The sequence below is a fragment of the Acinonyx jubatus genome, chromosome F2 (assembly GCF_027475565.1).
Source record: "Acinonyx jubatus isolate Ajub_Pintada_27869175 chromosome F2, VMU_Ajub_asm_v1.0, whole genome shotgun sequence".
Lineage (NCBI taxonomy): Eukaryota > Metazoa > Chordata > Mammalia > Carnivora > Felidae > Acinonyx > Acinonyx jubatus.
Genome location: NC_069394.1, coordinates 23,447,072 through 23,474,479, shown reverse-complemented (window position 1 = coordinate 23,474,479; position 27,408 = coordinate 23,447,072). Strand labels below are relative to the sequence as shown.

General features: G+C 35.7%; 1 protein-coding gene and 1 long non-coding RNA gene across 7 annotated transcripts in view; both read right to left on the bottom strand.

Annotated features, from left to right (window-relative positions):
• Nucleotides 1–27,408, bottom strand: part of TRPS1 (transcriptional repressor GATA binding 1) — a 257,443-nt gene that overhangs the window by 108,387 nt on the left and 121,648 nt on the right. The window lies entirely within an intron of this gene.
• Nucleotides 1,091–25,844, bottom strand: LOC128312782 (uncharacterized). Its single transcript, XR_008292505.1, has 2 exons — nt 6,322–25,844; nt 1,091–5,278 (listed from the first exon to the last, which is right to left on the bottom strand). It is a non-coding gene; the product is annotated as an uncharacterized LOC128312782 (long non-coding RNA).

The following is a 27,408-nucleotide window of genomic DNA, read 5'->3' as shown; positions in this document are numbered from 1 at the left end:
TCACCCTTGTCAATGCTAATCCCTAAATGGAGAAAATTATTAGGGCCAGTGCATGTACTTGTCATTCAAGTTAAAGAAACTCAATATGGCATAGCTGTTGACCTCTGAAAAAAAATTAAAAATCAAGAGGTTGAAAGTGATGGTGATATTTTCCCTGCAGAATGTTCTGCTGACTTCAAAGTAAACAGTCAGGTAGAAATGTAAAATTATTTCCACAACAGCAACAGACACAAATCAAGTAACTGTTCATATTTAGGTATAACGTGTAATGATATGTCAGTCATAAACACTACTGCTCTTTTGTAACCATCACGGTCATGTATATTATTTGCCATTATGCAGCATTTTTCTAAAGGGCAGGAAACATTTCAGTGTACATACTTATATGTGTCCATCAAAACTGTATGATGAAAACTCCATTAAAACTTCTTTGGTGTATTTTTATAGTCATTATTTTAGAGTGATTATTTTTACAGTAATATTTTTCCATTTTCTCTTGCTTGCTATTTTTGTTGTTGTTGTTGTTGTTAAAAGTAGTGTTTTCATGGGCAGTGAACTTGACAGGAAAAAAAAAACCCAAAAAACAGATGTGTCATGAAAAATACACCAAATTTCAGTCACAAAAGCACATATTGTACAAAACTATATAGAAACACATCCTTCAGATGAATAAAGCTTCTTCACAATATTCCTTTGAATGGAAAATTTTAATTAGCTTTGAAATCTATAATGTAAATCTGAAATATGTTGCCTTTAGAAATCACGTTCCAGTTAAGGAGTTGGAAAAAACTAAAATCTAATAAAAAGATACATTTTCAGGGGCGCCTGGGTGGCGCAGTCGGTTAAGCGTCCGACTTCAGCCAGGTCACGATCTCGTTGTCCATGAGTTCGAGCCCTGCGTCAGGCTCTGGGCTGATGGCTCAGAGCCTGGAGCCTGTTTCCGATTCTGTGTCTCCCTCTCTCTCTGCCCCTCCCCCGTTCATGCTCTGTCTCTCTCTGTCCCAAAAATAAATAAACGTTAAAAAAAAAAAGATACATTTTCAAAATAATGTATTTAGTGACTCCAAGTACATTTCAAAACGATCATTGGTTTAAAAAAAAAAAACTTAAGAGTTGCACTTCTAAAATATGTATATTTTGTTCTTTGCAACGTACTTAAGTACACAACAGATGTGAAGCCAACAAAAAATATTAAAGTATTTGGCCATGAAATCGAATACCCATAAAAATGTTTTCTATCTTATGATGTTAAGTGCAAAAGGCTTTGCTCCACATTGTGCAGACATTCATGCTAAAGTGAAGAGATTTAAAAACTAAAGAAATAAAATGAAAGGTGCTATTTGAATTTTGTATTTATTAAAAACACGGATTAAGAAGTGAGGTTCGAGGCACCTGGGTGGCTCAGTCGGTTACGTGTCCGACTTCAGCTCAGGTTCATGGTCTCATGGTTTGTGAGTTCGAGCCCGGTGTTGGGCTCCAGGCTCTGAGCTGTCACCTTGCTTCAGATTCTGTGTCTCCCCCTGTCTCTCTGCCCCTCCCCTGCTCAAACTCTGTCTCTCTCTTTCAAAAATAAACATAAAAAGAAAGTGAGGTTTTATGACAACTAAAAGGAAAAAAAAAGGGTCAATTATAATGTATATGTTTTTTTCTGAAACTCTAAAATAGTAATTATTAAACACAATATTCTAGAATGTGCTTTCCAAGAAAAATTGCTTATGAAATTCCTAACTACATTTTAGCAGCAATTCATGGCATTTCTAGTTTCCATTTGATTCTATCCACAGTATTGACCCCAGCAAAGAAGGAAACACATATCTACATTCTAGACATCGATTCATATACATACCTCTTCACTGTCAATGTAATCATGACTGTTTTGCTAATTCATCAACAGGAAATATGGAAACACTTTTAAAAAGCAGCATTAATATATGTCCTGATTGTGATTGGCAGTGTTAATTATAGAGGGTTTTTATCCTGTCAGCAGTTCCAAGACGATTATCCTTAAGTTTCAATTCCAGGAATGCTCTGTATATATGCACACACATACATCTTGTGCCTAGGAGACCAGAAGTAACAGACAAAGGAGGAAAAGTATAGGAAGAAAAACAGAGGACTGGGCATTATCCCAGCTCATCTCAGATCATCGGTCTTCCAGCCCTTCTTCTCACAAGTAACTATAGATTGATTCTTGGTTGAGCCATTTAACATGTTGGATTAATGAGCTACATGATAAGTATAGTCTATTCAGTAGTCAAACTTACTATGTATGCTTTAAAAAACCGAGAATCTTATTTTACCGTGAAAATTTTTAAGCTGACATCTAAAATTTTTCTCCATTAGTACTGCTATGAAAAATAACCCCAAGTTTGGAAATAAGGCAAAATAAAAAGGAGGTAGCATGTTCTTTCAGTTATACACTAAGGGATTCTTCGCAGGCTCACATAAGGATTACTTAATTATCTAGGAAAATAAACCTGTGTTTGACTTTGCTATTTACGATTAATTACAGTCTCAGATTCTGTGAAGTTACATGATAATTTTCTGTCCAAAAGCAATGATAACCCCAAAGGTTAAGTTTCCATTGTCCTGCTGGACAATATTAATGGTTTTTGTTTCTAAGTCAGGATGTCATTCCTAAAGGACTATATAACTCATGTTCCCCGGATTTTCCTTCAAAGTAGCTTTGCCTTCCTACTGGTTCTTTTATTGAGCTAAAAACAATCTTTAACATGAGTTTATTATGTATTTGTACAAGCATGTTTTCAAATTTATTTTTTTGACCTTCAGATTTTTTGACTAGGCAGATTCACCTTCCAGAAATATTTAGGCAAAGGCACTCTTTTTCATTTTTATTTTTTTGGTTCTGGGAGTGAATCTCAAGCAACTTAAAACTTAGCAATGAAACTTTACCTTCAGTTGCTCTCTGTTTCTTTTTCTTAACCTAACTGTGTGATTTTGTTTTCCTTTCTGGTTCTTGGCCACATTATTGGTTTTGGTTCTGGCATCCACATAGCAAATAAGTTATTTCCTATTGGTAACACCAATGATAGGGAATCCTATGATTGACCATTTGATGATCTTGGGGTTCTATTCTCTGTTGGGTAAGAGACAACAGAAATTGTTTTGTTAGTCTCTTATATTGTTTGTGCAAGAACACATTACATGCCCATGGAGAAGAGAACACAAATTTCAGCTTTCAACCAATGAATTTCATGTTTATTTACTCTTGACTCATGGCTGAGATTGAAGACTTAAAGCTAAAAAGTGCTCTGTGCTTCTGTATTTCTGACAGGGGACTTTTAAATTTAAAATGGTTTTCTATATCCAGTATGTCTGGATAAATTATATGATAATGCCTAATTTAAATTCATTGTGTTAGGATTGTTTATTCCAAAAGTCCCACATTCCAAGAAAATAAACTGAACTTCTGAAATTTAAATGAACTAGTATTTAAGGGAAAAAATTATAATCCTATGGAATTTGCTAGCTTAGGGCACCTTAAATAAGAATATAAATATAAATAAATATAAATGGATCATTTTGTTTGATAAAAACCACTTATCTTTCTCTGATTTTATTGATGGTCATGTATAATCCAAGCTCATGCTTTTTTTTTTATAAAATTTAGTTTTGTGTCCTCATGAAAAGACTAGTTAATATGAGCTTCCAAAACTTCTTACAAAGGTTCACTGCTAACATTTCTCCAACATTATGTCCAAGACTGTGACAAATATAAAATTATGTGCCTAATCAAAGTGTTTTTATATTAACAATAATTACATTCTGCAGTTTGCCGGTTAACCTAAACATAATTGCATTCATGAGTAATCTTTAGACAGGTAAATTTTTAAGTAAGATAGGGAATTAATAACCCGATCACCAGTTTATCAAAATTATAGCGTTGCTGTATCTCTGGATCATTATATTCTAAGTATACATTTTTCCCACTTTAAAAAAAGTGTAAATCTACGAGTGTGACTGTAGGTACCTGTGATGGCATGGATGAGATCTGCAAATCCGCTAAAATGATTGTGAATGACATACACATCTTAAATATCTACCTCCTAACTCTGTGAAACAGAAATTACCTCATCTGGTTAAACATTATAGTTAATATGGGTGATTGGGACTTTAAATAAGCAATAGTGGCAGGAAATCCAACTAGGCAAGAAAGTTATAGAATATGGTCTTTGTTTATATCAAGGGGAAACTAGAAAAAATAAAGTAGTTTTCAAAGTGAAGTGTCTGGTTGGTCTATAGTATGAAAAAGCATAGTGGAAGATGAAACTTGCATGTGCAATGTTGTATAAGAGTTAAGGGAAGAAATGCTATTTGAGCTGGTTTAATAATACCACTAAACAACAAACCTGAAAAAGTTAGTAAAATACGTTAAACTCTGATGTCAATAGACTTACACGTAAAATACAACAAAAGGGAATCTGGGAATCCTTTTCCACCATATATCGTATTAATGCAAAATTAGATATATTTTTAATCTTTGCTAGAATGATATAGAGCATTTAGTCTGTTCTGAGCAACGGTTAGAAAAAGGTTACTTTATACCTTCTGTGTAATAAATCCAGAGAGCAGGGATTCTGCTCACCAGAATAAATTTCTACGCTTTGAGCTTTCTTCCGCATGCCCTTAATTCTGAAAGATCTATGGTTTCATAAAATTGTTATTTCTAAGTTTATTTAGAAATTTTATTGTCATTTTGATCAACAGGTAGCCAAGCTATTGTTTTTCATGCACCTTGATCCTATTTTATTCACCAAAATCCTCTCTGATACCTTTTGAATGTACTTTTCTAAGATCAGATCCTAAAGTTTGGGGGGAAGAAAAGATCATACTCAGAGAATTCCAACATAGCAGCAAATATGCAACTTTTACCCTTAACAGAAATAAATAATAAAATGTAAAAGACAGGTAAAGACAGGAAGCTTAATAGTTTAAGATGTTTTGATAAGGTGAATGAGGCATCCAAGAAAACCAATGTTTGACCTACCCTTTTGTTTGGTGTTCCAAGAGGTTGCTTAGAAAGCTGCATCATGCTAAGATTTGGGGCATATGATGGCTGTGCCTCTTTCTAAAGTGACATATAAGCATACATAGTATCTAGAAATCAGTTCCATCTGAAAACCAAACTCTATGCAAACTTTACTTTGAAAGGCCACTGACATACCTCTAAAATTCCGTCTGAATATCCGACATGTTTTTCTAGAGATCAGGGCTTTAATACATGACAAATCCAATTGTGGGGGGTGGGGGCGGCTGCCTAAAAGAGCATCATAATAATGTTACCTGCTGGTCTAAGGAGAAGTCTAGTTAAGGTTTCACTAGCACATAAGGAAGCTTTATTTCCAGTTCACTAATGAAGTATCAGAAATGTTACTCAAATCAGTTGTGAACTGTAATGAATTGCTGGCATCAGAAGGGGAAGATTATTGCCAAATTCAAGATACATAAAAGGACCTTCCATTCTCTTTCTAAAATTGTTTTAAGAATGGTCTAGCCTCCATGAAAAGAAAAAAAAAATCAAATATGCACTTACCAGGACCCTTTATATAATATTTTCATAAAAATCCTACATTCAGAAAATTCCCTGTATTCAAACTTCTTAAAAACTATCCAGAATTGGATTTATTGAATCATACTATGATTAGGTTTTTCTAAATAATCAGATAAGTGTATAAGAATTTATTTTATCTGCCCATATCACATAGTTGTTAAATATGTATGTTAAGAGAAGATTTGCCTTTAAGTAGGTCATTTTACTGTCTATTCTTTAGCAATAACTGGCATCTGCTGACAGACTACTGAATTGTTTCATAAAACAAAGTTCACATAATCCTAACATCTGTTTTGGTTGCATTTTCTTCATATTTCTAAGAACGAAATTAGAAAAGGCACATGCCATTTGTGTTAGTATCAACTCTTCCTCTCAAATACAAATCTGCAGTAAACAATGAATAGAAGGTTCTAAAATAATATAAAGGTGGCATTAAAATTTTGCTTACATTTTTAAAAAATGGTGTACAAATGCAATTAAATTAACTCAGCACCTAATAACTATCCTAATACTGGTCAACAAAATTTGACTACCTCAGACCAGTGATCAAAGTTGAGTCACAGCTTTAACTCACCTTATAATAGTGGTTACAATTCCACTAGAAAATGTAGAATTTTTCTAACTTTTATAAAGATATTACTGTGGTTGCTAACGAATGAATTTATAAGTTCAAACAACCCTGCCCTTTACAAGTTGTTATTTGCCAATAAGTAGAAGATTGTTTGTTAAAGACAAAAATGTATTCAAACCTTTTGGAAAGTATCTGAATCATTTTATCTGAGCATTAAATCTTTCCATTTCATCAGAAATTATATATTAAAGACAATCTTCTGGTTATATTTGTTATATTCTGGATTCAGTGAAATCAGATCAGTTCTTCTCCCTGTGAATACACAGGGTTGTGTACAAACTTTCCCATAAAACATAGAAAGCCTATGATAGAAAACATTATTAACTCAATGCCCTACAAATTGAATTCTTGTACGATTATAATTGACCTCTAAACTCAGATATAGAAGGATTTGTCTACATTATGAAGAGGCCAAGAAAGCAGAATCTATACTATTCCAACAGGCTCACACAGCGTTCCGCATACCAGTGTGAAGTTTATGCTCTTAAAAGCAAGCCACAGAAGATATTTTGTTCTTAAAAACTGGTGATGGTAGGACAGGTAACAGAAAAAAGCAACAGAAACACATTTTATGGGTTTATAGGTATAATAATAATAACCATTCGGTCTTATTATCTGATTGATTCCTGAAAACTATAGCTTTCACTTTTGTTAATACCTTAGAAGTATGAGAGAGTGGGTTGAATCAAAGCTTTTAAATGTGAAAAATGATACAACAGCAACAAGTATTCCTTTTATGTTGTCTTCATCATTATTTTCAAAACTCTGATGCAAAACACATGTGCCATGGATTCTGACCCATTATAGTATATATCAATCTCACCTTGCTCAAGATTAAAATGATTTAATAAATATGGCAATGATTTTTAAAATTCAATGATAATTTATTATTTCTATAAATACATAGGAGAGATTGTGATAGTTGACCATTATAAATTGCAATTTACTCCACTTGAGTTTCATAGATGAATACCAACAGTAACATCTGTTTAAGTCATTCATTTATTCAACCAATGTGAGACAACTACTACTTGCCACATTTTACAATTTGTTTTGAGCCTATTACAGTTAATTACAATATATTAGCCCATTTTCTCCTTTACTCTATTTGCTATAGTTCAACTTTATGAATGGAAATTATCTTGTTTTTATGAATGGAAAATGAAATTCAGAAAAGTTAAGCTGCATCCGAAGCTGACTTCAAGCTATCTCTGAGGTTGTCTTTATACCACACTGAATTAGAGTACTGGGAGGGGACAACATTTGTTTGTTCATTCACAACGTGAACTGAACTCTTGCAATGCTCCACCCATTATGCTAAACTCTGGGGTCATAACATAGCCTCAGTCCCTCCCCTCATGGAGCTTACAGTCCCCTTGGAATAACATGGTTGTTGTTAAGGCCTTAGTAGAAGAGGAGAGGTTTCATGATGGTAGGTGAGTGATCAGCTAAGTAAGAAAGGAGAAAATGAAGATGCAACAGATGGAGATGAATAACTGATGGAGTGAGATCTCATAGGAGGCAGGAAAAGCAAGTGCAAATGGTATTATGGTTAAGAAGAATTTTGGATTTTTGAACTGTATCTGGATATAAATATCATACATGTAACACACCAACAGGCAACGTAAGTCCTTTGTTTCTCAAAGGTAATTAAGAGATTGTGAAATGTGGATTAGTGTGAGACTAAGTGAGCTTAGATTTTATGAACTGATATTGTTTTATAAACACATTGGTCAAAGTACTTGAGGGGCGCCTGGGTGGCTCAGTCGGTTGAGTGTCTGACTTTGGCTCAGGTCATGATCTCGCAGTCTGTGAGTTCGAGCCCCATGTCAGGCTCTGTGCTGACAGCTCAGAGCCTAGAGCCTGCTTCGGATTCTGTCTCCCTCTCTCTCTGCCCCTCCCATGCTCATGCTCTGTCTCTCTCTCTCTCTCTCTCTGTCAAAAATAAACATTAAAAAAAAAAACAACAAAAAACCTCTGTTGCTTCCATTGGTTAAAAAAAAAAGTACTTGATTAATTCAAGATCATTGACACATGATATAGAGATTAATAAAAATTGATTTTCTGGAGTTGTACTCTCGAGTATGGTAGCCATATATGGCTATTTAAATTTTAAATAATTAAAATTAAATATAATTAAAAATTCCATTATTCGATAGCACAAGGGCACATTTCAAGTGTGCAACAGCCATGTGTGATTAGAGGCAATCAAATCTGGGTAGTACAGATTTTTAGAAAATTTGCAACATCACAGTAAGTTCTACTGGAGAATATACATAGAGAGAGCCCAAAGATACTGATGTGCAGAGGGGTTAATAGCAGTGGAAATCTACATAAAACTTCATTTGTTGACATATCAGATCAAGGGTTAGTATCCAAAATCTACAAAGAACTTATCAAATGCAACATCCCAAAAACAAATAATCCAGTGAAGAAATGGGCAAAAGACATGAATAGACACTTCTCCAAAGAAGACATCCAGATGGCCAACCGACACATGAAAAAGTGCTCAACATCACTCATCATCAGGGAAATACAAATCAAAACCACAATGAGATGCCACCTCACACCTGTCAGAATGGTTAACATTAACAACTCAGGCAACGACAGATGTTGGCAAGGATGCAGAGAAAGAGGATCTCTTTGGCATTGTTGGTGGGAATGCAAGCTGGTGCAGCCACTCTGGAAAACAGTATGGAGGTTCCTCCAAAAATTAAAAATAGAACTACCCTACAGTCCAGCAATTGCACTACTAGGTATTTATCCAAGGGATACAGGTGTGCTGTTTCGAAGGGGGACATGCACCCCAATGTTTATAGCAGCACTATCAACAATAGCCAAAGTCTGGAAAGAGCCCAAATGTCTGTTGATGGATGAATGGATAAAGAAGATGTGGTATATATATACAATGGAGTATTATTTGGCAATCAAAAAGAATGAAATCTTGCCATTTGCAACTACATGGATGGAACTATGCTAAGCGAAATTAGTCAGAGAAAGACAAATATCATATGACTTCACTCATATGAGGAATTTAAGATACAAATCAAAATAACATAAGGGAAGGGAAGCAAAAAATAATATGAAAACGGGGAGGGGGACAAAACATAAAAGACTCTTAAATATAGACAACAAACAGAGGCTTACTGGAGGGGTTGTGGGAGGGGGGATGGGCTAAATGGGTAAAGGGCATTAAGGAATCTATTGAAATCATTGTTGTACCATATGCTAACTTGGATATAAATTAAACAATAAGAAAATTAAAAGATTTTTTATCTTTAAAAAAAATGTCATCTGTTTGGTGTGACTAACAGATACAACTTTAAAAACAGTGACAACTGTCTCTTCACCTAAAATTGTTATGGTGCCACTGACAAAGCATATACAGAGAAATAATGTAGGGCAGAAAACCACTTGAAAAGATTTCAGAACTGGCACTCAGGTCAGAAAACACTAACAGATTAAATCAGGTGAAAGTGGAAACATGTAAAATACTCAAGAGACATCTGGATCACTTAGTTCATACTGGTAATGCTACAATGGGACCTATTTGGGTCTATTTTTTTATAGCCTGAAGATGTTAGAACCAGCAGGTAACACAGAAAAAAAGCACCAGTGTTATTATCTTCAAATATTCTGAATCTGTTTCCTTTCTATTTTCTAACAATATACCAGTTCTATAATTTAGACAAAGCCAAAAAGTTATGAAGGGGGTTAAAAGACTTAATTCTGAGAGCGGGAAAAAGAAGGGAGAGAGAGAAGATGCCTAAACACTAGAAATCAAAAAAATAATGCAATCGCAATTAAAATTCACAAATTCATGCCTCACATAGGAGAAGGCAATAAACTATGTGCTAAAGACAAAACATTAGTTCTAGTACATTAGAAAAGGATTCCCCAGATTGGCCTGCCTTAAATTATGTGGCAAAGAACCAGACTATTTGTTTCTACTAGCAATAAATTAGCTAGTCACATAAGGATTAATTGCAAAACTGACCCTTGAAACAGTGCCCAGTAGCCCAATTTTGAACAATAACTCAAATTTGGTCTTCTACCAAGGAATTTTTAGCAAAAAGAATCTGAATGGTTTAATTCATAGGAGAGAGATAACTGGTGTGAAGCTGCCTTTTATAAATTTTTCCAGCTACCTACCAATGCTCCAAAGTATATATATTATGTGTTTCTCCCAAGGGTCCAGTCCCTTTGGGGAATATAAGAAGACTGGGCATTTTGTATCCAAGTATTCCAGGGGATATCAGGTTTCATAATACATTGGGTTCAAGAGTTTGATGAGAAGGTGTTGATTATATAAACAACATAAACAGAGATTTCAACACTTAGCCATTTTTTTTTCATTCTGACTTCAGCCTTCTTATTAATTTTTAGCAGTCACCTAAATCTTTATTCCCTAATGTCCAATATCCCAAGGAAATGTGTTGCTCCCTGTAAGAATGACATCATTTCAGAACACACATCACCATCTATTTTTTAAATATGCAAAATTATATCTAACATACACAGTGAAATAATTTAGCTCTAAACATGTGTGAGGCTTTGTTCACTATTGAAACCAGAAAAATGGATGTTTTAAGGAGTACACTTTTTCTGGCAATCTAACAAATAATACATTCAAGTTTTCTACATCTTTTCATGCTGAGTTCCTATATAAGAAAATAAGAAAGAAAATTCAGTGACAGGAAAAGAGAATAAAAGAACAGTTATAATTCCCCTCCTTCACCTTGTTTTTAATACACCAATGAGCAATTTATAATAAAACTTAAACTATATGAGGTAAAGGTCCCTTTCACTAGCCAATTACACCTTCACTTTGAAAATGGTCCTGAGGAGAAAAGTCAACTTTTAAAAAAATGCAGTTAATAGATGAGGAGATATTTACCTGCCAAACACTCAAGATAATTGAGCATTAATAAAAAGAAGCCTTTCTGGTATTTTATTTCAGCTGGCATTACCTTCTCTGAGCTAAGAGAACTGAGATAAACCGTTCCCTCCACGTTGAAATCAAGTGGTCACTGTTATCCATTATCCAAGTGTCAGAATCGGACTAAAGCACCCAAAGTTAGAGCTTCCTACTCTTTTACCAGGAAATAAGGACGATTTTGTTTCGAGCCATCTTAGATTTCAATGGATAGGTGAAACTGGAAAATATCAAAGCATATTTAATTACTTGTTGGTATGCCTCAAATAGTTTTAAACTTGCCAGTTCTTACTCATCTCTCTCCATTTAGCACTCAGAAGCAAATATTGTGCGAAAAAAGGTAAATAAATAACCAAATAGGTAACATGAAAGACAGATATGCCCTTTTCTGGGAAAAGTAAAGCTCAAAGCTAACTATTTACTAAACTTTGCAACAAGTTGCAAAGCTGGACAATTCAAGTGACAGTATTTGTTATACTAATCACTTTTATATAACTATAAGCCTAATGCATATCTCTTTATAATAGGAAATAGATTATAACAAATAACTTATGTGTACTGAGCACTTAACCTCACCAGACACTCAATAAAGTGAGTTTATACATACTCTCTCAATCTTACAACACTCTGGGAGAGGGTAGAGCATTCACACAGCCAGAAAGTTAAAGAGTGTCAGGATTACAACCAAGAAAGTCCAACAATTTATGAAAGCAAAGCTGATTTTCATTTTTAAATGATAATAAAGATTAAAACACTCTTGACCTCACTTCAGTGTTCCTATGATACATGGATATGATAATTTCAACTTCACTGACTATGAATCCAGCTAATATCCTTAGAATGGGTGCTAAAATCCTACAGGGACAAATGATAAAAAATAAACTGCAAACTAACCCAGTGGATAAACAGTGGTATAGGTAATCAATGGGTCTTTAACCACTAGGCACTTTAACTCTTATAGAAGTCATCTAGAGCTTTCATGTAACACTACTCAACTGTAGATATGGTATATATAACATGCGGTATATAAAGGTGATACTGAGTTCTTTATTTAAGGTTCTTGGAGAAGCTATTTCAAAACAAGATTTGAATGAAATTAGAATAGAATCGTATAACAGAGAGCAGTTAAATATAATGAGCACATAGAATGATGCCAGTTAAGAACAGTATCACTGGAGATACTGTGTTAAACCACTGAGAAATCTGTGCTATGTATGGGGTAGGAAGGAGATGATTAAGAACAAGTTGGGGCAGTGACACAAGGAATTAAAAACAAAAAAAGAAATGGATATGAACGAGTGGCATAAGGAAGACCTGTTAGCTGACTGACTCTAAGGCAGGAATGAGAATGAAATACACAACAACTGAAGTTTCTAGCAGGGCAAGTGCAGAAATGGTATACATAAGAGTGAGTATAGCTACAGAGGTCAGGTGGGCAACATGTGAAATCTACGAGTAGACTTTCAAACACCTGTGCAAAGTTTTACTGTGATGTTAAATGAACTTACCTGAGTAAAATTTTAACATAACCATTACATGTATAATACGTAGACCGAAAGTCATACACACACACATTTGCACTGTTAAAACTGCCCCCCTATTTTTATACTAATTAAAAGGCATGATCTAAAAAATTGGTGAAGAAGAAAGAGATGTCCTTATTAGTTAGCTTATATGGAAGATAGTAAATGCCCTTACCAGACAGGTGATTTCCACAACTGCTCCATGCAGTAAACATCTACAACTACCTCTCCTGAATAATAGCCAGCTTATTTTGCAGAAAGATTTCATGCCCATTTTGCACCCTTTTCATGTGAGCAAGAGTAGAATCATCAACAAGGTGTTTTTGCAGGATAAAATTTGTATTACTTTACAGAAAGTCTGTGGTGTATTTATTTTTATGCAAACAATATCCATAATGTTGACCAAGGCAACAGCAACTAAGAGGTCAATGCCAAGGAGTCACCTGATAACACTCATTACCAGCATCCAGTAGACCAGCATGAAGAAAGTACAGTTCCTAATATGCACAGCACACCTAACAAACAAAAACAAGACATCTAAAATAGCAACTGCCAGGGCAATATAAAGATGTTTCGTGTCCAGGAGATCTGTGAAAAATTAAATCAGCATCGACACTTAAGCGAACATTCAAATCTCTATGAGGGCAAAGGGTAAAGAAAGAGAATAAGGAGAAGCTGGGGTGACTCATCTGGTTCCTATATTTTCCCTCTAACCTGGAAAACTTAATGAAAAAAAAATCCTCCTGCTATCAGTTCTTCAGGCTTTCTCTTTTCAATAGATTTCATAATCTGACTGACCATGTTCTGTCATTAATTACTCATTGACATCCTGACATCCTATCATCATAATATTCCATCACAGAGAATGGAGTGATGACGTTTATTTTACCTGACTTTGGTTTTTTTAGATATTTTCTAAAGATCATGACACGTATCACCAAGCGTTAACTCTGTGTTTAGCACTGTGCTGGATATTTCAGGGAACATAAGAGGAAGTAAAGACAAAATGTAGCCATGGGAGAACACAGAGTCTGGGAAAAAATGAGGCATGAGAAACCCAGGGAGTTTGTATAGAAAGAGCATTTAACTAGTATGAGGAAGCAAGCTAGTTGTGTGGTCCTCGTAAGTGAGGCAGAGAACCGGAGTGACTCAAGCTCATCAAACTTGGATATATGTGCACATCAATGTGAAAACATGAGTGATATCAAGATAAAGACAGTAACTCCATTAAAAACATAACTCATATATTAGGCACGCCAACTACCCTAAAGAATATGCAAGTTATTTTCATATTAAAACAAACAGGTGCCTAAAGAACTTATGGTTTATTAATTTTATAAATTAACAGAAGATAGTGACTGGAATGAATGATATAGGTGCCCAAGAAATTCAGAGAAGGAGAAGATGCCATAGATTGAAATAATTAAAGAAGATTTATTTTTTTTTTAAGTATGCTCTGCACCCACCAAAGTGCAGCCTGAACTCATGACCCTGAGATCAAGAGTCGCATGCTTTACCAACTGAACCAGCCATGTGCCCCTAAAGATTAAAAAAAATTTTTTTTTAATGTTTATTTACTTTTGAGAGAGACAGACAGCATAAGCAGGGGAGGGGCAGAGAGAGAGGGAGGCACAGAATCCGAAGCAGGCTCCAGGCTCTGAGCTGTCAGCAGAGAGCCTGACGTGGGGCTGGAAACCAAGAGCCATAAGATCATGACCTGAGCCAAAGTAAGATGCTTAATTGACTGAGCCATCAGGTGCCCCACCCCTACAGATTTTTTAAAAACACTAGACTGACCACTTTCTAATCCATTGCCATTATTAAGCATCCAAAGTAGTCTTGTAACCACAGGTGTCCTAAGTAGGGCCACCCAACTGACAAGCCAATTCAAGAAGCTTTTTGATTATATAGGCCTTGTTGAATCCATTAGCTATGATAGTAAATTTTCAGGAAAGTTCCAGCTCCAGCCATTTCTCAAACAGAGAGACTGAGAACTGAAGGAAAAAAAATCAACAACAACAAAATAAAAACCTGAAAAAAATGTTCAGAGAAAAATATTAATACAGTAGGGGACAATTTTATACATTTCTATGAAGAGGTCAATGGATTAGCAGAAAGGAAGACTTGCAAAGGAAAAACTGAGGAGAGGCTAGATCAAGCAAGGGATTAGAGCAGGTAGGCTGAGAAGGAAGGTGGAGAGCTCCTTTTCTTATCAGGGATGAGATTAAGCCGAAGAAGCACTGTTGGTAAAACAGAAGACTTATTTACAAAGAGTGAGAGAGTTTAGGATAATTGAGAAGGGTAGAAAAAGAGAAGACCCTCTTTGGGAGGAGCATCATAAGCAGTCAAATAAAGACCAACCAAAAGACTGCCAAAGACATAAATGGAGGCCCAGCAGGAGATCCTGAAGATTTCCACTGATGCAAAGACTGGAGTTCTGGAAAGATTGAGGAAATCGAACAGCTCAAGGAAAAAGGGGAAGGTTGTGGTGGAAGATGGGGGTTTCTGAGTTCCTGGTCTTAAGGGAATGTTGTTGTTAAGTTATAATGAAATCTGAGGTATGGCACATCTGTGAAAAGCTAAAGAGAAAGCATACAGGTCACTGAACTGAAGAGGTTGAGAAATTCTGAGGAAAAAGTACTGAAGAGTCACCAAGTATACAACATAATCCGGATAATCAGACCCTGGATAATATATATTTGTACCATGATTTTCTTTTGAAAAGAGCTACAATTGGTCCAACATTTCTAAAACAAGTCTATATAATCTAGGTAAGACATGGAATTGAAACTGCACTTCAGTTTCTGGAAGATCCAAAATTTTATATTGGAGCAACACTGGTGAATGCTGGGATAGGAGAGAAAATTCTAGATTCATAAAACTTTTAGCAGCTTGTTGATAGCTCAAAATGGAAGATTCATAGTCTTAAGCTGTGAGGTGACCTGCTAGGCTGTCCACCACACTTTATAAGTGTAACTTCCACATACCCTCCCCTCCCCCTCATGAACTGAGGTCAGTGGAAAATGAGCCCCAATAATGGAATGTTGCCAATTATTAAAACCTATCTGTAATGCCACATAGTAAGTACCTATGTGAATTTTCTGATTCTGAACATGACCAAATTTTAAGGACCCTCCTTCCTGTCTAACTTGCCTTTTTTTTCCTTGAAAGCCTATTTGTAAACAGACAGTGAATGAGTTAAAATTAGATATTTTAAGTGTTCAAACTGTCAAGAGGGTATGATGCTTACACAATTAAGTTAAAACACATAAGGGTTTCCTACAAATTATGCCCCTACTTTTTTTCTTAAATATCAAAAGGACTTACATTCTTTTGTCAATTTAAAAGCAATTTTCAGGGCACCTGGGTGGCTCAGTCAATTGAGTGCCAACTCTTGATTTCGGCTCAGGTCATGGTCCCAGGATTGTGGGATCAAGCCCTGCATCAGACTCTGCACTGACAGCACAAAGCCTGCTTGGGAGTCTCTCTGCCCCTCCCCCCCACTCATGCCCTCTCTCTCAAAATAAATAAATAAACTTAAAAAAAAAGATTCTGGGGCACCTGGATGGCTCAGTCTTTTAAGCATCTGACTTTGGCTCAGGTCATGATCTCACAGTTCGTGGCTTTGAGCACTGCATGGGGCTCTCTCCTGTCAGCAAAGAGCCCACTTTGGATCCTATATCTTCCTCTCTCTCTGCCCATCCCCTGCTTCCCCTCACTCTCTCTCTCTCTCTCAAAAGTAAATAGACGTTAAAAAAAAGATTATCTCTCTCTCTCTCTCCTCCTCTGCCTTTCTCCCCCACTCGTGTGCACTAAAAAAATAAAATGAAATAAAAATAAAAGTAATTTTCACTCTAAATTTCCTCTGAACCTGGTGTCTTATCTTTGTCTGCTCAAGCTGCCTTATAAAGCACACTGTATGGCTTAAACAACAGAACTTACATTCTCACAGTTCTGGAGACTACAAGTCCAAAATCAAAGTCCCAGCTGAGCTCAGTTTCTGATGAGGTCTCTTTTCCGGGCTTGTATACAGCTGCCTTTTACTATGTGCAAACTACCTGTCCTTTATATGCACCTGCACAGAAAGCTCTCTGGTGTCTTTTCTTCTAAAGGCACTACTCTCGTTAGACCAGGGCCTCACCCTCATGACCATAGCTAACCCTAATTACCTCTCCAAAGCCTCATCTCCAAATACCACCAGATTGGAAGTTAGAGCTCCAGCATATGAATTTCAGAGTGACTAAAGCATAACATTCAGTCCGTAATATATGGTAAAAGATTTCTGACGATGGAAACATTTTCTACATATGCTTACTATCATGTAAAGGGAAAAAGATAATGCCCCAAAACTCAATCCCTTTCTTGCCCTTTTTTCCCCTTTCTTTTTGAAGACCAAGGAACAAGGAAATCAGCAAAAGTGGTTACAGAAAGTGTTAAAGACACAGTGCTAACCGTCTTGGATTGGGTCTGAAGGAGAGAAGTGTGGAGAAATAAGCTGTATTATCTATTCCTTTCGTTTTCAATGATTAGTTCTAATAATTATTTACATAAAACATAAATACTCCTTTTAAAGTTGGAAAGACATTAGGAACTTCTACTGCCTCCCATATAATGAATGTTTTTAGGTGTTAGAAGGTTAAAAAAAAAAGTTAAGAAAATCTAGAGTAAAAAGTTATTCACACATCAGAGCCAAGACTTTTGATGCACATGCTTTGGATATTAGATAAGGTTAGTGCTGCAGCTCACTTTAAATCTTTTTTAAAAATTTTTAAATGTTTTATTTTATATTTGAGAGAGAGAGAGAGAGAGCGCGCACACACACACACACACACACACACACACACACACACAAGGGAGCGGGGGAGGGGCAGAGAGATGGAGACAGAGTCCGAAGCAGGCTCCAGGCTCCCAGCTGTCAGCACAGAGCCTGATACGGGGCTTGAACCCACGAGCTGTGAGCTCATGACCTGAGCTAAAGTCGGATGCTCAACCGACTGAGCCACCCAGGCGCCCCTGGCTCACTTTAAATCTTAATTGTTACTAAACATTTGCAGAGTATTACAATCTGGGTAATATTTCAACCCCAAAAGTTTCACATCTCATTTTACAAGTGATGATTACATTGCCCACTATTACACAAATAGATATAGTCAAGGGTTCTATCATTTCACATAACAGAATTTCTTAAAATTGAATTCTAGGAGAATAAAATTAGATGACTCTTACTCAAAATACGGTATTACTGAGCCAACCAAAGTAAAGCACTAAGGTATCTATGCTGAAATCACTTGACTGCGTCCAGGGCCAGGACACAGAAAAAGGCACGTTCATCTAATCCTAAACTTTTGAGACACATTTTAAAAATTACCCTAGGTTACAAAAACAGCATTTCACAGTATTATAAAGTGTCACTGACATAAATTCAAATAACTTCTCACTTTTACCACTATGTGTTTGTGTATGTTCCTATTTTATGATCTCGCTTTCATTATGACATAAAGGTTGGCTTGCATCTGCCTGGCTAATCTGCCAATCTTGTCACAAGCATAATCCAAATAGATAATTTACAAGATTAGAGCCTGCATCCTACTGTAATGTTTAGGAGTTAAGTGAGCGCTTCCTAAATACAGTTGGAGTTTCTTTTCCCTCACATTAGTGAGAAATAGATGTCTTTTTAATGACTTCATCATTTAAAAAATATTAACACAAATCTGAAGGTCAGAATTTTACATTGAGAGGGACTTTCCTTTATAGTCTATTAAAATTAAAGTTATAAATTGCCTTTGGAGAAAAGTCAATTTGTTTTGACACATTAGCAAAAATTTCTACATCACATCATATCTCATGAATAAAACGCTGTTAACAGAGCAACAGAGGGAGCCCACACCATATCTGAGTCTCTTCCTATCTCCTTCCTCTCATTCGATAAGTGAAGGTGGTTTTAAATTTTCTATTAGATGACTCCTTAAAAGAAAAAAAAAATCTTATTTTAAAGTGAAGAGAAAAAGCCTGATTTAATTTTAAACAACATGGAAGGTAACTTCAGATATCTATGATCTTTCACTCATAAGTCATCACATGTAGTTTTTCTTTTTATAAAGACTTACCCATGAAATGTCTTTGGAAAATGTTCATAGTTATGATTCATTTTGCTTACTATATTTTGTTAAATAAAATGTGTTCGTAGAATTAGACATGTAAATGTTTGAGAATGGGAATTGAATCTTGTTAAACACAGCAGTCAAAATTTGAAAATCAACTCTCGCCTACAGAGGGCTATACAAAAATCGCATTAACAATCTCAAAACCTCAAAAAAGCTAATGAGAAACTCATTTATATAGAAAAAGCCATCTGAGAATAAAAGACTTCTGCCACACAACCCTTAACTGAATCTAAGTAGGTCAACCATGCAAAACGTACTTAAAAACGCATATTTATTTATTATAAAAATATATCCTCTGATCTCCATGTTTTGGGACTCCAAACTAGCTTTCCTACTAAATAGACACATCTTACGACTTCGCAAAGATTTTTTTTAACATAGGAGAAAAACATATGTAAGGTTAAGATATAATCCCGAAAACCACACTGTTTTAAATTTTTCTTCATTTATTATTTGTTTAAACAAAGGGTCCAGGCTTTGTTGAAACCTGAAGCAATAGGTAACTGAGCCGGATAGATTTCAAGTAACTTAAAAACTGGACAGAAAATCATCCTTGCTTCTAATTTGCTCCTGGTTTAATCTTAGTCACATTTTACAAAGCTAACACTTATCCTCCAGTGTTCTACTAATTGCTTGGTGCTATGTTGACTACTGGGAATGAACCACAAGATACATCACTGTAAACTGCAGGGAGTGCTTCAGTGATCAGGAGGTTAAAAACTCCCCATCAGCAGAAAGGGAGAATTCTTTACTTAACTCAGTGGTACAAATTATTTCCAGGTGGTGATAATTATCACTTGCGGTGTTTGATATTCCGGACTTTGCATCTAAATTTATACTTGACAAGTTAAACTTTTCATCGTGTGCATTTTCCCGTAATCTCTCAAAGGCCAAAGACAAGGATAGACGGATTAGTGATGGGTGAAACCAATTCCACCCAAAATGGCAACACTTAATTACAAGCCTGTTGTTTATAATTAACTGTGTAAATCACTAACTTGAAAGTTTCTTTTCAAAGTGTTTAAAACCAACTCTTTTCCCAGGGGGATTTAATACTGTATATCATTACATAGGTAAGTATTATTTTGTTTGTTCTATGAGCAAGATGTGCAAATAACACACTCTATAAACCGTCTTGCAAAAAACAACTTGGAAAATGTTCATGAGTTGCATTAGCATGGTTGTTTTGTACGTCACAGAATTTAAGGCCATTCTTTGCCACATATAAAAATGAAGGCATAAGGAAGACAATGCAATTACCTAAGAGGCCATGAGGAAGTAGTGATTAAGAGTGAAGAGTGAGTTCCAGATTCTGCAAACTTTCAGGAAACAAAATGTAAGTTTCCAAATATTTCTTCTGAGATGCATTCATTTATCTGTGAGAAATACTTAGAACCAGAAAACATTTACTGAGAACATACCATGTGCCAGATACCATATTATAATTGAATCATTTCTATTTCTAAATACTCAAAAAATGCTGAAAGGCAGGAATCACAACTCCTATTTTGCAGATAACTAATCTGAGATTTAGAAAACGTCAGTAACTTATTCATGGCCACTGGGCTAGTAAGAGGTGATAGATCTACAGTTCAGACCCAGTTCCTCTAAATTCAAGCTTTTTGTTTTTTCAACCAACCCTGACAACACAACATCAAAAAAGGGAAATCATTCACTTGCCGTGAAGATTCGCATCAAAGGAAACCACAAGGAAAAGAAAACACAAATGTCCATGCATTAAATTCTAGATGCCTGAAAATATCACATCATGTTAAAAAAGACCCAACCTAAAAGTAGAAACAATCCTCTAGTTCCTGATCTGTTACTGAATTAAGCTAATATTGATGGACAGTATTTACTATGCTGTCTCAGATACTAGAAATAGAAGCAAAAGGAAAGAAAGAGCCCTTCCACTGCAAGAGATCCATCAGCAGAGAGATGTCTAGAACATAGTATCATAGGTTCATTGGCAAAGTATCAAGAACTCCAAGGAAAGGTGAAAGGTTCGGGATCAATCTCACCCTAATTTCCAATCTAAAGCTCCAACAAATCTCTGGGCTCAAATTCAGCCTCTTTAGCTTCAATTATCCAATAGCTGCCATCACTTCCAAATCCTTATGTCCAATCCCATCCTCTCCCAGTTTCTCATTTTACTGGATAATTCACTCCATCTCCACGATCCATCATCTAGCATCTAAAAGCCTGCTCCCAGGGATCATGTTTCTCTCACTCCTCAAAGTGTGTGCAGATTACATTTCTGTGGAACGATGGTAGGGTATGGTTTGGCATGAGAAACCTTCAAATGCCACACACTGCCTCCTGATTGTGGTGTGTCTGTTCTATTCTTCAGACCACTAACATGTCTTCGTCCCTTAGAGTTTAGAATTTATAGTCCCACTGTACTTCTCCTGGGTTATGAGCTCCATTATGGAGGAAATACTAACGTCTTTAAGTTTTTGTGCAAATTGGCAAAACCGCATAATGGAAACCCTCATAATCAATATCAATATTCCAAAATACACAAACATCAGAGGCGAAGTAGAATACTAGTGGGAGTATGTATTATTAGTAAAGTAGTAAGTATAATAAGTATTAGTAAATACTAAGGGATATAAAACACCAATAATGTTATAAACCTAAGTAAACTCAACCAACCAATTGACGTCTGGAGGTTTTAGGTGTATGGAATGAAAAGGCAGACCTAGGAGCTAGGAGTAGCAACTCTTGATCTGCTGCCACTGCAGAAGTCACCTCACTAGCTGACTGATCAGTCATCAGTTAACTGCTGAAACAGGGAATCATTAACAATGCCACATACAGTGCCACTTTTTATTTTAATCCGTTCCTATATTCTTCAATTCAATCATTCATCGTAGGTTGAAACACATGATACATTTTTTGCCACTGTTTGAATTCGATACCACGCTGTCCTTCTTACATAAACCCATGCATATAATAAACCCTCTAAAATTTCTGAATGCTTACAATCTTTCCCTTAATCTTTTATCATCGTCTCACCCACACTTAATTTGATACTTCAAGAGATAAAATTTCATTAAATCTTTCTGAAACAGCTACTTTCAAAGTCATAGAAGAACTTTCTTTTCGTTCTTAGATATCACAACTTTATATGCTATTTAATTTGTTTATGGAAATACAATGGTAAGTTCAAATGCCACAAGAGGTTTGGAACAATCCCCACCGACTCCTAGTAAACAGTCGTGTCAACAGTAGTAGGAAGAGTGTATCCACGTTGCATTGGAGAATACGGTCTACTGTCTGAAGGCACTCAGCGTGCTTGGACATCAGGTGGTGCATTTTACAGAGTCCAGAGAGCGCTGGATACATGGAGGTGGGTTAAGAGGGTTTCCACTATACTTTCTTACTATCCACCTTTCTTTATCATCATAGGGCAACATTTTCAACTTCACCTCCCACTCAATACATATGAATCCTTTCACTATGAACTATTAAAAACAAAAAGCTGCAACTAACCTTTATTCTGGCATCAACAATTTTCATGGGTTATTGTTGCCAACCCAATAGACCACTTTTACAGTGCCTGACTGGAAAAGTAACTTCTATATGTATACACATGTCCAAAGTTATACATGTAACTTATTTGTGTTCTCGGATGAAACTCAACAATTAGAAACATTAAATATGTACACAGGCTAAGCATTCCACCTGAAGATACTACAGTCTCTAGTTCTGACAGTTACATAGGCTGCTTTAAATCTAAAACCCAATCTTTACGAACAGCATTCAATTTCAGGTTCCCTATGTGTAAAACGAGAATGGAATAAGAATCCACTCATCCTTGATACATTTTGTGATTTTGATATGAATTTTTTAAAGGATCACATTCCACTGTGAGATATACTTAACACATTTTAGCCAAAATTTTGGACTGTAACACAATATTTATTAAGTGAGCTGGCAGGTATAAACTGTGCCAGAACCTCTTATATCCACACACAGCAGGACCCAAAACGAGTAGCACTGTACTGAATTACACCAATATGAAAAGTTAGAGGTCAGAGAAGCCACACAGAGCCCAGCAAAAGCCAACAATGCAACTTAATGTCCTTTCCATGTCCAGAACAATTCTCCATGCAGCTTCTGCAAAAGAGATTAATGGTGATAGTAGCAGCAAGCAGAAGAGAAATGCACGCTATGGAAGCCCAGCCAATATTCCATTTGTAATTTGTCACATCTCAGCACAATAAGACTAGCGCAATTTACAATTTACAATGTTGGCAATTTACAATTCAAATGAGTGCCTTGATTTTTCAAAGAATGGACTGTGTACACATCAGTCAGTCTGACACAAAAATGCCCGGTCAGGTTCATTTTAAATGTACGTTTTATTTGGTACTGTTAACTAATCACTATCATTACTTTTACTGTTTACGGATACAATATTTATTAGGCAAAATGTAATTTGGAACCCTTTCTTGCACCCAAACCTAATTCATTTCCTGACTTTCCGAAATATTTATAACCTGATCAGACATATTAGGTCTTTAAAGCTGTTATACTGAGATGATTTATTTATTTCTGGGGCAGTGTTAAAAAAACTATTTTCTATGAGGAAGACTGAAAAAGGAAAACACCACACAGAGTCCCTTCTAGGACTTAAAAAAAAAAAAAAGATGAGAAGATGGGGAAAAGAAGGAAGAAGCCTAATTTAGGGCCAAGGAAAAAGATTTAGGTGCCAGCCACGCCTGAGTTTCCATCTTGGTTTTAGACTCTGACTTCCCACTATGGCCTATTGGATGACTCTTAACTTGGCTTGCATCAATTTATATGTCTGTAAAATGGGGATGATGATACTTACCCACCTCACAGGCATGCTGTGAGAATTAATTAGTGCTTGTGAAATGCTTTGAAGATGAAACAGGCTGTATAAATGCTAACTATTATTATTACGAGAAACCTGTCAAATGCTATAATTAACCAATTTTAAGTCCCACAATACGGCCTACTCTAAAATGATCCCAGCTCCCGGAGGAAAAGCACCAGATTTAGCTTTCTCCTTTCAATTTACTGAACAAGATCCAAGAACAGAATCCGCGCCTTTCATTGCGTACTCGCAAAAAGCAAAGAATCCATACTCTCCTTAAGCTTGACTCAGACAATTTCATGAAGCCATCATGGCAGTTTTAAAGCAGATCTGTGTCCTAAGGGACGTGGAAGCCCAGAAGACAGAGAGGAAAAAAAGAAGAGACTTCGGATATTTTCAACACCACCTGAAGCACAACAGGGAAAACAAGCAAGGGGCACTGTTGTCATTCTCTCCATGATCACCCTCACTTGGAAGCAGGAATGTTCACATGGAAAAGATACAGCCTCAAAGCCTCTTGGTACGTCACGCTGAGGTGATAAGGATTAAATTAAGTTTTGCTTCCTGTGGGTTCTGTTGCTTCTGCTGTTGGGTTGTGCGCATCTGCCTCTAATACCCCAGTTTGCTTGTATTTTATTTTTTTCAAGATTAGGAATGACTTAAAAATTGCCAAATCGTTAGCTTTCCAAAGACACCTCAACATTCCTTTTTAAAAATTTTTTAGCCATCTGTGATTTTTTTCTTCTGAACGAACCAAGGGTTGTTGTTTTTTTTTTTTTAATGTAAACTATGAGATCTCTGATTTTAGTTTAAGCAAGTGAGTACAAAGGGAAAAAAAAAAGATTTTACCAAAATAAAGATTTTAAGCATTGAGGCTAACCTTTATGAAACTGAAAAATGATGTCCCCATTTTTTCCTTCATTCAAGATTCACGTTAGCAACTTGTTGAAAGCCCAAAGTCTTTTCTCTTCATGCACCATGAGAAGGTCAAATTGAAATGAACCAAAAATGAAACAATACTTCACTTTAAGACAAGTAAGAATGTAATTTCATTTAGGCTGGATTTTCAAATGGCCTTCTCATCAGTTGGTAGATCGTTTACTCATCTTATAAAATCCTCAGGCTTTGCTCTGACAAAAATAATTTCAGGAATGATTTCCCTGAAACCGCTCTAATGATCTATTCTAGATACTCATATCTCTTTTAGCCAGTACTAAAGGTGCCTTTAAGAATGAAACATAAAAATGCACATATCCTAAACAGTTAGACATGGGTTTTTTCCCCCAAGTCATTATTTAGAATTCATCAAGGCAAGATGAACAAAAATATATCTTAAACATGAAATAAAATCCTCATATCAGGGTATTTAAAGGAAATTTTAGGCCTAAATGAGAAGTAATTCAAATCCCTTAAATATCATTTTGGTGGCTAAAATGATAGAAAAGAAGGAAAGCCTGGTGCCGAAGAGGAAAGATCTAGTACCAAACTTCAAATTCAAATTCAGCCCATCACCCGGTAGCCAGTTTCCTTCTTTGTGTCTCATTTTCTTCATCAGTAAAATGGGACTAACAGTATCTATCTCATGGGACTGCTGTGAGGATTTAATGAATTTGTACCTAGAGTATTTTCCTGCCACACCCTTAAGAATCCTGTAGTCCTGATGGGTATGATGTGGGATTCCTTTGCAGGTAGAAGTGTCAGAAATGATCTGAGCTCTAATTCACTGGCCTCGCCAGCAGGTGCTATGGACAGCATGCCCCGCATGGGGAAAACATTCTTTTAATGATATCTGAAAATATGAACTACAATTTGTACTATACCATTTTACTCAATAAAAGTAATAAGTATCCAGCAACCTAAGAAAATCCCTTTCATGAGCAGTACTGATTGACACTGACATTGTTATTTATACCAAGATGAACGGAAACACAGCCATTTCCACCTGACCGAGAGGCACCACCAGTACTCAACATCTGTATTAGTTAAAATGCAACACTTTATAAATGTAGTTACTTCATTCTGCAGGCAACTGTAACTTGTGTGGGACTCTTGGTTTTTGCCATCTTTCCAAGATGGTTTTCCATCCTTTCATACATTGTTTAAAGTTCCTACTGTTAAACACAGTCATTTTAAAATGCAGAGCACAATACATGATACCTAAATGGCTTATGGATTATCCCTTGAGAGAAGTCTGAGAATTTTTTTTTAACAATTGTATTTTGAGAATCCCCCAAGCAAAATCCTCTCTATCAATCTCATTATCATTTGCAGCTCTTACTTGTAGTTTCTGAAGTGGATCCAAACGCGTGGCTTGAGAGGATACTTCCTCACAGTGCTTCTCCTGTCTGTCACACTGTCAGAAACTGGCACATGTGGTCAAGCACAAGAAGAAATAACACCCAGATGATCAAACAGTCCAAAATAAAGAAACCCTGAGATTGCTGCTGTCTATGAATCCACATTAGAGTTTCTTCTACTGGTATAAATGTGGTAACCACACGAGTTTTACTTGTCATTTAAGTAGTACTTTGACTGAATGGTCAGAGTTCAATTTCAATAGTTCACTGTGTTGTCTTAAATGTGTCTCTAATTCCTATCTAGATAATCCATATCCCTTCTTGTACTATACCTAAGAGCCTTGAGTATTGCCACTAAAATAGTAGACAGTCACTAAACTATCACAAAATAATGCAATGGTGTCAGTGACTTCATTCTTGAAAATTACTCTATTCTTGAAACTATTTGAAACTAAAGCCAAAATAAAAACAACAAAACAGATCTACACAATAGTTTACACTTGCTAAAAATTATTATATTAAAAGCGGGTCATTTTATTATGTATATTTTAGATGAAGATTCAGCCTAGATTTATGAAAAAAATCCAACAACCGAAAGATTTCGCAACAGTCAACTCCACAGCGTATTTTAATTATATTTTATAAATCCACTATTTAAAGTTAGTTTTAGAACAAATGGCTTCACTGTTTTATTTCAAGACAAGATTCAAAGAAGTAAAAATGAATATAAAGTTATATGACTGAAATGCACATATTACAATTCATTTTACCAGTTTGGATTCTTTTATCTCCAGATAGCACAGACTAGAATAAAACCCGTAGACAACATAAAACAGTTTACAATCTGAAAAAGTACGTCCACATACAACAATGGCATGATAGTGCCTTTAATTTATCATCATCTCTGCCTTAAGGAAACAACAAAAAAGCCTTTTCAAATTATTCAAATTGTAAACTTAACCTGGCATTATTCATATTCCAGAGCCTATTTAGAAAATGTCAAGACTGGCAGAAAGCAACTTTCAAAAGAAATAAAATGCCACAAATTTACATACATATATATTATATACGTATTCTTCATTTAATTAAGTACATATCTACACATGCATATATACATATTATTTACAACTCATTTGCAATAATATGTTTTTAACAAGAATCCCACTGCTAGCTATAAAAAATGCAAAACAAACAAAAAACATAAAAACCTTGTACGAATAGATGACTTTCTCTGCTAATCAAATCTGTATTCCAATACACTTAAGTGACACTTGAAGGAGATGCTATTTGTTTTGACTTCAGAAATATAATATGTATATTTGCAAAGTAGTATTTGCTTTATAAGCTACTCAGAAATTGACATATTTTATCCTTTGCATTTCAAGACCAGAAAGCACAAAATGCTCAGTGGATAAAGTAGGGAAAAAATGCAAATGTAA